We start from the raw sequence: 7,797 nt of genomic DNA on the forward strand, positions 1-7,797 counted from the left end.
ATTAGCATTTTGCTTCTCTGATTGAAGTGAATTCATTTAAACAATTGCAAAGTGGGGCTTTGGATCAATGTTTTCTAGAAGGAAGATGGGAATCCCTGGCATTTTCTTCTTTATGTTTTGTTTTTATTGAATAATTTACTAGCTATTTACCAGGAGGAACACAACTATATCCATCTCCAGAATTTCCTAAGGGATTGCATCCTTGGCTTTCATTCACATTAGCAACCTTATTAAGGATTTCATGAGGGTTTTTCTTCTTTCTTTTTTCACATAGTCTTGAGAGAGGAGGGAAATCCTATTTGTTATACAATAACTCATTGCATAATGGGTCATTGCGTATTTCTGCTAAGACAGGGGCCAAGGGAACTTGGAAAGAAACAAAAAAATGGAATCAAATGTGATGTGTCAGTGGAAAAGAGGGAAGCACAGGAGCACAAAAGGAGGAGAAGTGGGACAACTATTTTTGCTTTCTACATTTCATTAGTTATTAAAGTGTTAATGGGATACAATTTTCAAGAGAGTACAGAATTAGAAATTTTAAAACATATAAACAATAATAAATAAATAAGCAACTAACTAAATAAATAAATAAAGTAGGGGTCATCTTTTAGAAAATAAATCTCTTTAGATGTGATTCAGTACATTCAATTCAACAGATATTTGTTGAACTTTGCCTGTTTGTCCTTGAGGATTTCGGCATCTCCTGGAAGGGGTTGGGCATGTGAATCACTAGCTATGATACCATATTGTAAATTAGAAAGATGTATAAGTTGCTATGGATACACAAGACAAGGACACTTCGTTTTCCCTGTTAAGGCTGGGGAAGGGTTTGACGTAGAAATACTCCCTTCTGTATTTAAACTCACACTTGAAGGATGAACTGGAATTTTCCAGGAATGAAGAAAGGGTGTTATGGGAAGAGGGAACAGTATGAATAAAAGCTTGAAGAAGGAGGCAAATAGCAAGCTGTGGAAATTGTTCAACTTCTTGTGGTCATGAAATCTAGGATGTGTAGCAAGGAGAGGCCTGGGGGAAGATTGAGAGGAAGAGTACCAGTTAGAATTCTCTGGTCACAAGCAACAGAAGCTAATGAAATAACTCATACCAGACACACACATGGACACTCAGATGGCACCTCCCCCAACACACACATATGCACACCCACTGTCACCGTCAGTGCTGGTCTCTTCTGGCAGGTTCATAAGGTGAATCATTTTCCGTGGTTTTTCTTGAACATCAGACTTCAGTGAGACAGCATCTGACTTGTACAACCGAGACATCTCTTGGCTCAGACAGAGCAGAACCCCTTGATAGAGAGTTCTACCAAGTTGTCATAATGGCAGAAAGAATCCTAGTCTCCGTGGTTGCTATTACCCAATTGATGGGAACAGACACTGGCCAGAAAAGTGACAAATATCCTTTGAAAGTAAGATGGGGCCAATTTGTAAAAGATATTACATGTCAGAGGAGAATATCAAAGCATAATTTAGGGGAAGAATCAACAAGGCTTCATGGTCCATTGTCTGTTGGGGAAATGGTAAGGGAGGAATCAAAGAAGACAGATGAGTTTTGCTGCAGATGAATTCATGGATATCAAAAAATTTATTGGGACAAGTGTTATAGGTAGATGGCAAGTCTATTTTGAGAAGCCTGATAGATATGCAGTGTGAAGATGTACCATGATGTGGAAAAATATTTTTTGATTATGTATTTCATAACTACCTATGATAAATCTGAAAATTTCTGGAACAAATCCATGGAGTTTAATTAAACACGTGATAATCCGTTCATGTCTTATCCAAAAATTACTGGTTGATGGCCTCTCTGAGTTAGAACACCACCCAAAACTAGGGAGGAGGTTAAAAAACAAAAACAAAAAAACCAGACGTCTGAAGAATCAAACGATGTTAGCAGCCCCATATTACTAAAACATTTTAATCACAAGAAATTGCCTCAAGGGCTTCTCTCAGAGACAATTAATTTTACTTCAGAAACAATTAACATGATTATAAGTATCTGCTTTCATAGCCTATAGAAGACTAGGATCAGCAAATTGTAAGTGAATGTGAATGTGAGACACACTGATTGCTTAAAATGATAACCTGATATTAAAGACACAGAAAACAGAAGTTTCAAATATTGAACGCTCTAATGCGTGAGTCTGGGACCATAGAGCACGGAGGAGAACATTCTTATGCTGATAAATAATCCATGTGGCATTATATCAGTCCATATAGGACAGGTTTATACTGCAGCAACAAACATTACCAACATCTTAGGGACTTAACACCACAAAAGGTGATTCCTTACACAGAGACTTCTGGTCTGGGTGGCTCCTTTGGGCTGCTAATATCCGTGTGGAGGCTCATAAACTTAGCCTATCGCATACTGGACATTGACTCTCAGCACAATCATCACTGAATTCCATGGAAAACTATCCTTAGAGGGTCTCCCTCCTGGCAATTAAGTGCTTTGCCCAAAAGTCACACACACACACACACACACACACACACACACACACCTCCCACTGGGTAGAACTAACTACGAGATTTCAAAGTGCAAGGAAAGGCAGCAAGTCATGCTTCCTTGGGCCAGAAGGAGAGCGAGACTTGATACGAGTGAACGTAGAGGGCCTTCCTGTGGTCATTCCTGTCCTACGACCTGGGGTGATCGTCTACGTTTGCAACAATGCTACAGTCATGTCACCAAAGTCCAATCATATTTGATTATATTTGACTTTAGAAGAAAAGAAAGAAGATAAGGCATTTAATTCATTTTATTTATGGAAAGGTGCAGAAAGCTTCAGTTCATACAACACTGTTATCACTTGTGTGTGCAAGACCGTCTAAAGTATTTTACAGAGATTTCTACCAATAATGATGAAAATAAGTAAAACAGGATTTAACCTTATAAACAGAAAGACTTCTATTGCCTCGAACAGGAGTTGGCCAACTTCTCTGGCAAGGCCAAATCCTGAATATTTTTGGCTTTATGGGTCTCTGTGTCAACTACTCAACTCTGCCACTGTAATTTGAAAGCAGTCATAGATAGTATGTAAACAAACGGGTGTGTTCCAATAATACATGATTCACGAAAAGAGCTGGCAGGCTGGATTTGATGCCAGGGCCATAGTTTATCATCATCTCATCATGAAAATTTACTTGTGGACATCCCTGTGGAAGCTATGGGGCTCCCCAGGGTACTCTTTGAAAATTATGAAATGTGGATCCTTTCTGAATCTACCTTTCTGCTCTAGCCAGATTGGAGTACTTTCTATTCCTTAAATGCTACCTCACGCCTATGCTTCTATTTACATTCTTCCCCCTTAGGAATGCCGTCTCCTCCTAAGTTTGACTTCTCTCTCTCGGGACCCGACCCGGTCAAGTTCTGCTTTCTCTGTGAGGCTTCCCCACAAGGGTTCAATCACCAGTGAGAACTATTTCCTCTGAAGTCCAATCTGGTCAGTGTTTCTGCAGATATATCCTCATTTCCTACTGGATTTTGAGTTCCCTTGAAGGCAAGACATATGTCCCTGATTTAATTTCATGCCCTAAAAAATAAAAATAATAATAATAGTAATAATAATAATAATAATAATAATAATTTCGTGCTCTGACATAAAACATAGCTTTCAACCTTCTTGCTAATCAACTACCAAGCTTTCTGGAAGATTTGGCCATGTTGGTTCTATTTCTTCTCTTCTGCTTACTCACCTTCTTAATGTCATCTGCCTCCTACCTTCACCCTTACACTAATACTGCTTTTGACAACATGGACATGGAACTCTTTCTTGCTAATTTCTAACTGGCATTTTTTAAAATCAGAAATTACCCATTTTCTAATCCAAATATTTCAGGAGCATGGACACTAATGACCACTCCCCTCTGAAATACTCTTTTTACTCCCTTGGTACTGCTCTTTCCTGTTGGTCCTTTTCTTCCCTGTATTCCAGCATCTTTCTCACTCCCCTTCACGAGACCTTCTTCCCCTTCTTGTCCTTTAAATGCTGGTCCTATGCCTTCTTGTCTTTTTATCCTGTACATTCTTACTGAACAACTAACTCCTTTATCTTCAATTAAAGTCCATATACTGATGACCCCCAAATCTAGTTTTCTTGCTCAAGCCGCTCTTCTGAGCTTCACACCTATAAATTGGCTTGTGAGACATCTCTATTTGGATAACTTAGAAGCCTCTCATCCTAATCTGTCTAAGACGAAACCCTTCATCTTTCCTTTCCTACTATATTTTCTCTTTAATGAATGGCACCACCATCTACAGGCTGCCAAATCAGATACCTGGCAAAAATCCTTGTTGCTCCTGCCTCCGTTGAGATGCTTTTTTGATTTGTGTGCTTCTCTGTCCTCACCTGCATGTCCCCTGGCTCATCCTGCATCAGAGCAAGATTCTCCTAAGCGTTATCCTCACCTTTTGGTTATTTTAATCCATTCTACATATCACAACCAGAACTATCTTCTAAAATACAAATCTAATTTTCAAACATGTTCATGACACATTGGCACTTGGTCCTATACAATCTGGCCTGACCACTTCTCAGCCTTCTCTCTTGCCACCTCACTCCTGGACGCTGATTAGCTAGTTTTCTCAACCATGCCTGGAATCCCTCCATCCCATCTTATACCTGGTTAATTCCTATTTCACTAGGAGCTTTCAGCTAGAATGTCACTTCCAAAAGGAAGTTCCTCCAACCCTGCAATGCTATGTTAGGTGACTGTGACCACCGTTAAGGACATTGTAAATGCTCCCATTCTCCTTTTGGGCACAAGGTTGGGTTGCACATTCCCACCTCTTGAAGTATGTTGCGATCACAGGTCTTGCTCCGGCCGATGAAATGTAATCAGAATTAGTGTGTGTCACCACGAGTCAGGAGCCTTTAGGAGCCAGGGTGTGATTAGCCATACTAGTTTTCTCTCTCAAGGCAATTGCCAAACTCCATCTCATCTACATATCTCCCAGTAAACTATATGCTTACTGGGGACAGGGATCACACCTGTGTTATTCATCTTTCTATCTCCAGCACCTAGGGAATGTCTGGCACTGAATAAATAAAGATAATAATAGCAAACACTTTTATAGTGCACTTGATACATATTCATTCCTTTATTGCACACAATAATCCCAGAAGGAAGGTTCTTATCCTTATCCTTATTTTACTGATGAGGAAGTAGAGTGATAGGGAGTTTAAGTAACTTGGGCAAGATTACACAGCTGGGAAGTAGCAGAGCTGAGATATGAAGCCAGACACGTCTAGGTCCGGAGTCTGCACTCTCAACCACTATACTATGCATGCTTTCTTTCTAAGTAAATGCTTATGGGGTGAATGAATGGTAACTGAATGGATAAACTGGTGTTTGAGCAACTACCTGTGTTTCTGTAAATGGAGAATTTTCTCTCTCCTCCCCCTTTCCTCTGGCTCATCCAACATGCATACCCGATGAACTCGGCTCAGTCACCTCTTCAGGAAGGCTTCTTTGATCCTCTCCCATGGGAGTCAGATACCCTACTACTGGGCTGTCTCAGTCCGCCATGAATACCTCCAATATTGCACACTTGCCCCACTGAACTGTAATTATTGGTCAGTTTGTCTATCTTTCCCTTCAGACTGTGAGCTACTCAAGATGAATTACTGGGTCATATTTGTCCATGCTTAAGTAGCTACTTAGTGCTTAAAACATTACAAACGGTTCATAAATGTTGATTGAATAAATACAAGAAAAACTGAATGAGTGAGTGACTTTCTTTAGACTAAGGTTTCTCAGTAGTGGTCCCATTAACATTTTGGACTGGATAATTCTTTGTTGTGGGGCTTGTCCTGTGCATTATAAGATGTTTAGCAACACCCGTGCTTCTACCCATCACAAGCCAGTAGCACCCACACCCCACACCCGTGACACCCACACGTGCATACAAACACACATACACATGCACACACACACACACACACACACACACACACAATGTCTCTAGACATTGCCAAATGCTCCCTGAGGGGGCCAAATTAGCCCCACTTGGGATCCACTGTTTTCAAACATCTTTACTCAGTATTATAACTACATGAAGGGCATAATATGTTAATTTTCCATCTCTCCCCTCTTTCCTGTGTTAATTAGAGCTCTATGTAAGGAACAGAAAATCAACTAGAGCTAGATTAGATGAAAAGGTAGTAGCTTAAGGAACCCAAAATAGGAATTTTGCTGGGCCTTGGGAAGGGCTGGGTCCAGAACACTGTCTCTGTTTGGATCAGGTTTCTACACCCGGATCCATCAACCGTAGCCAGTGTCAGAGGGCAGGTTGAGGTATGGCAAGTCCTGCAGAAACTAGATGGGGAGGGGGAGATTGCAAGACTGTTCCCTAAACAAGGCATCTGTCAGATATACTATAGGTTTCCACTAAAATCTCTTCCTAAGATAAACCCACAGAAAAAAAAAGAAAAAGAAAAAGAAAAAACGTTTAACAAAGAGTCTGGAAACAGGATGGGTCCCTCAAATGGGGAAGACAGTCCTCTTTACTTGAATATTGGCCTAACTCATCCGACATCATTAATAAGACGAGCACAAAGACCCTGGCCAAGCTCAGCCCAGTTCTGCAGACGTGTGGTATGGATTAGCGCAGTGCCCGGGATGGGTGTAACAGCCTTGGAGGTTAACCGTCCCCAGGAGCGAGGTAATTTTGTGTTCCAAAGCCAGTCTCACCCCAACCTCACTCTCTCCGTCCAGCTAAGGTGCTGTGGCTCTCCGTGCAGTCATACGGCGCCCAGTTGTCTACATATTTGCAGCAACTCCCGAGCCTCAGTCCCCCGCAGCTATTTGCAAATTGTCACCTCTCTGTTTTGCCACAGGTTTAGTTTATCCTTGTAGGAGCTGATTTGGGGAATAAATGCCGTTGGACATGGGTGAAGCCAAAGTATCTGGGCTCAGGGGGTCAGACGCTGGCAAAGCTGAGGCTGTTCCCCGGGCGAGATGCCAGAGCTTAGTGGGCTGGGGCCGGGGTAGGCGACTCCCACAGCGGATGTACCTCCTGCCCTAGGCGTGCTTGCAACCCTTAAGTCCTTTTTTGGGGGGGAAAGTGTATATGAACTTTTTCCCTAGTGGCCTGGCCTGGAATTTCCCTTTCTCAGACTCGGCATGCTGCCTTTAAGGATCTCCCCAGATAACTTTCTGAATGGTCACCAGCGCCGGTTGGTTTTTCTAGTTCCTGCAGCAGAAGGCGGGTGGCAGAGGCGCCTGGGGGACGTCAGGCTACGGCTGGACTCCTGCTGACCCTCCTGGCTTCTTCCTCTGGTCGTGGTGAGCTCATGCAGCCAGGCAGGGAGTGGGAGGGGGAGACTGCGGAGCCTGGCTAGGGGCCACGCAAAGACTGGAGGAAAGGATTTGGGTGTTTCAGGAACACTTTTATTCTCGTGCTATACACAGACCAAGCTGGGCAGCACCGCTGTGGTCACCTGCTGCCCCAATGCCTCAGGAAGAGCTCGGCCCGCGGGCCTCTAAGGACAGGCTCCTAACTGCCCCCCTTCCCTCTGCACGTGTCTAAGCCTCCTTGGGGTCTAACGTCTTCTCAACTGCCAGCCAGCATCCCAGAGGGGGCTCTGCCTCTTTGTCTGCAGGTCCTCAGTGCCCGTCGGAGGACCTGCAGCCCTCTTGTCGCCGCTCCTCCTGCTTACCGGCTGGACTTGGCTGCGCCCACTCAGGTACCCAGTGCGGCTCTGAACCAGGTGCTAATTAGGCTCTAGGTACACAGTGGTGAAGTCAGCCCCGAAGAACTGCAGGGTGGAGGCCAGAG

The 7,797-nt window shown here is 43.1% G+C and overlaps 1 long non-coding RNA gene across 1 annotated transcript; it reads left to right on the forward strand.

Moving 5' to 3' along the window:
- Window positions 1-1,354: 1,354 nt before the first annotated feature.
- On the forward strand, window positions 1,355-5,741 carry LOC119877370. The gene is made up of 2 exons (XR_005375885.1): window positions 1,355-1,426; window positions 3,330-5,741. It is a non-coding gene; the product is annotated as an uncharacterized LOC119877370 (long non-coding RNA).
- The last annotated feature ends 2,056 nt before the right edge of the window (window positions 5,742-7,797 follow it).

Source organism: Canis lupus, chromosome 21, assembly GCF_011100685.1.
Source record: "Canis lupus familiaris isolate Mischka breed German Shepherd chromosome 21, alternate assembly UU_Cfam_GSD_1.0, whole genome shotgun sequence".
NCBI lineage: Eukaryota > Metazoa > Chordata > Mammalia > Carnivora > Canidae > Canis > Canis lupus.